Raw genomic sequence first — 3,878 nt, 5'->3', positions numbered from 1 at the left:
CAGGTCAGTATTTATTGTACTCCCCAGGGCAGTATATATTGTACTCACCAGGTCAGTAATTATTGTACTCTCCAGGTCAGTATTTACTGTACTCTCCATGTCAGTATTTATTGCTCTCTCCAGGGCATTTTTTATTTCCCGCTCCAGGTCAGTATTTATTGTACTCTCCAGGTCAGTATTTAATGTACTCTCCAGGTCAGTATTTATTGTACTCTCCAGGTCAGTACTTATTATACTCTCCAGGTCAGTATTTGTTACCCTCTCCAGGTCAGTATTTATTGTACTCTCCAGGTCAGTATTCATTGTGACCTCCAGGTCAGTATTTATTGTACTCTCCAGGTCAGTATTTATTGCACTCTCCAAGTCAGTGTTTATTGTACTCTCCAGATTAGTATTTATTCTACTCTCCAGGTCAGTATTTATCGTACTCTCCAGGTCAGTATTTATTGTCCTCTCCATGTCAGTATTTATTGTACTCTCCAGGTCTGTATTTATTACCCTCTCCAAGTCAGTATTTATTACCCTCTCCAGGTCAGTATTTATTGTACTCTCCAGGTCAGTATATATTGCATTCTCAAGGTCAATATCTATTGCTTTTTCCAGATCAGTATTTATTGCCCTCTCCAGGTCACTATTTATTGTACTCGCCAGGTCTCTATTTATTGTATTCTCCAGGTCAGTATTTATTGTAATCTCCAGGTCAGTATTTATTGTACTCTTCAGGTCAGTATTTATTGTACTCTCCAGGTCAGTATTGATTGTGTTCTCCATGTCAGTATTTATTTTACACTCCACGTCAGTATTTATTGTACTCACCAGGTCAGTAGTTATTATACTCTCCAGGTCAGTATTTATTATAGTCTCCCGATCCGTATTTATTATACCCTCCAGGTGATTATTGATTGTCCTCTCTAGGTCAGTATTTATTTTACTCTCCAGGTCAGTATTTATTGTACTCTCCAGGTCCGTATATATTGTACCCTCCAGGTCAGTATTTATTGCCCTCTCCATCTCAGTATTTATTGTACTCGACTGGTCAGTATTTATTGTACTCTCCATGTTTGTATTTATTGTACTCTCCAGGTCATTATTTATTGTACACTCCAGGTCAGTATTTATTGTACTCCCCAGGTGAGTATTTATTGTCCTCTCCAGGTCAGTATATATTGTACTCTCCATGATTGTATTTATTACCCTCTCCAGGTCAGTATTTATTACCCTCTCCAGGTAAGTATTCATTACCCTCTTCAGGTCACTTTTTATTGTTCTCTCCATGTCAGTATTTATTGTACTCTTCAGGTCAGTATTTATTGTATTCTCCAGGTCAGTATTCATTGCACCCTCCAGGACCGTCTTAATTGTACTCTCCAGGTCAGTATTTATTGTACTCTCCAGGTCCGCATATATTTTACTCTCCAGGTCAGTATTTATTGCCCTCTCCAGATCAGCATTTATTTTACTCGACAGGGCAGTATTTATTTTACTTTCCAGGTTAGTATTTATTGTACTCTCCAGGTCATTATTTATTGTACACTCCAGGTCAGTATTTATTGTACTCTCCAGGTCAGTATTTATTGTACACTCCAGGTCAGTATTTATTATACTCTCCAGCTCAGTGTTTATTGTACTGTCCAGGTCAGTATTTATTGTCCTCTCCAGGTCAGTATTTATTGTACTCTCCATGTCTGTATTTATTACCCTCTCCAGGTCAGTATTTATTACTCTCTCCAGGTCAGTATTTATTGTACTGTCCAGGTCAGTATTTATTGTCCTCTCCAGGACAGTATTTATTGTACTCTCCAGGTCAGTATTTATTGTACACTCTAGGTCAGTATTTATTGTACTCTCCAGGTCAGTATTTATTGTACTCTCCAGGTCAGACTTTATTGTACTTTCCAGGTCAATATTTATTGCCCTCTCCAGATAAGTATTCATTACCCTCTCCAGTTCACATTTTATTTTTCTCTCCATGTCAGTATTTATTGTACTCGTCAGGTCAGTATTTATTGTACTCTCCAGGTCAGTATTTATTGCAGCCTCCGGGTCAGCATTTATTGTACTCTCCAGTTCAGTATTTATTGCACTCTCCAGGTCAGTATTTATTGTACACTCCAGGTCAGTATTCATTACACTCTCCAGGTCAGTATTTATTGTACTCTCCAGGTCAGTATTTATTGTGCTCTCCAGGTCAGTATTTAATGTAATCTCCAGGCCAGTATTTTTTGCACTCTCCAGGTCAGTATTTATTGTGCTCTCCAAATCACTACTTATTTTACTCTCCAGGTCATTATTTATTGTACGCTCCAGGTCACTATTTATTGTACTCTCCAGGTCAGTATTTATTACCCTCTCCATGTCAGTATTTATTGTACTCTCTAGGTCAGTATTTATTCTGCTCTCCAGGTCAGTATATATTGTATTCTCCAGGTCAGTATTTATTGTACTCTCCAGGTCAGTATTTATTGTACTCTCCAGGTCAGTATTTATTACCCTCTCCAGGTCAGTATTTATTGTAATCTCCAGGTCAGTATTTATTGCACTCTTCTGGTCAGTATTTATTGTACTCTCCAGGTCAGTATTTATTATCCTGTCCAGGCCAGTATTTATTACCCTCTCCAGGTCAGTATTTATTGTACTCCCCAGGGCAGTATTTATTGTACTCACCATGTCAGTAATTAGTGTACTCTCCAGGTCAGTATTTACTGTACTCTCCAGGTCAGTATTTATTGCTCTCTCCAGGGCAGTTTTTAATTCCCTCTCCAGGTCAGTATTTATTGTACTCTCCAGGTCAGTATTTAATGTAATCTCCAGGCCAGTATTTATTGTACTCACCAGGTCAGTATATATTGTACTACCGAGGTCAGTATTATTTATACACTCCAGGTCAGTATTTATTGTACTCTCCAGATCAGTATTTATTGTACTCTCCAGGTCAGTATTTACTGCCCTCTCCAGGTCAGTATTTATTGTACTCTCCAGGTCAGTATTTATTGTACTACCGAGGTCAGTATTATTTATACACTCCAGGTCAGTATTTATTGTACTCTCCAGGTCAGTATTTACTGTACTCTCCAGGTAAGTATTTATTCTACTCTCCAGGTCAGTATTGATTGTGTTCTCCAGGTCAGTATTTATTGTACACTCCACGTCAGTATTTATTGTACTCTCCAGGTCAGTAGTTATTGTACTCTCCAGCTCAGTATTTATTATAGTCTCCAGATCCGTATTCATTATACCCTCCAGGAGAGTATTGATTGTCCTCTCTAGGTCAGTATTTATTGCACCCTCCAGGTCAGTATTTATTGCCCTGTCCAGGTCAGTATTTATTGTACTCGACTGGTCAGTATTAATTGTACTCTCCAGGTTTGTATTTATTGTACTCTCCAGGTCATTATTTATTGTACACTCCAGGTCAGTATTTATTGTACTCTCCAGGTGAGTATTTATTTTCCTCTCCAGGTCAGTATATATTGTACTCTCCATGACTGTATTTATTACCCTCTCCAGGTCAGTATTTATTACCCTCTCCCGGTAAGTATTCATTACCCTCTCCAGGTCACTTTTTATTGTTCTCTCCGTGTCAGTATTTATTGTAATCTTCAGGTCAGTATTTATTGTACTCTCCAGGTCAGTGTTCATTGCACCCTCCAGGTCCGTCTTTATTGTACTCTCAATGTCAGTATTTATTGTACTCTCCAGGTCCGTATATATTTTACTCTCCAGGTCAGTAATTATTGCCCTCTCCAGGTCAGCATTTATTTTACTCGACAGGTCAGTATTTATTGTACACTCCAGGTCAATATTTATTGTACTCTCCAGGTCAGTATTTATTGTACTCTCCAGGTCAGTATTTATTATACTCACCAGCTCAGTGTTTA

This window comes from Pristiophorus japonicus, unplaced genomic scaffold, assembly GCF_044704955.1.
Source record: "Pristiophorus japonicus isolate sPriJap1 unplaced genomic scaffold, sPriJap1.hap1 HAP1_SCAFFOLD_35, whole genome shotgun sequence".
Taxonomy (NCBI): Eukaryota; Metazoa; Chordata; class Chondrichthyes; family Pristiophoridae; genus Pristiophorus; species Pristiophorus japonicus.
Note: the sequence above shows the minus strand (reverse complement) of the source record.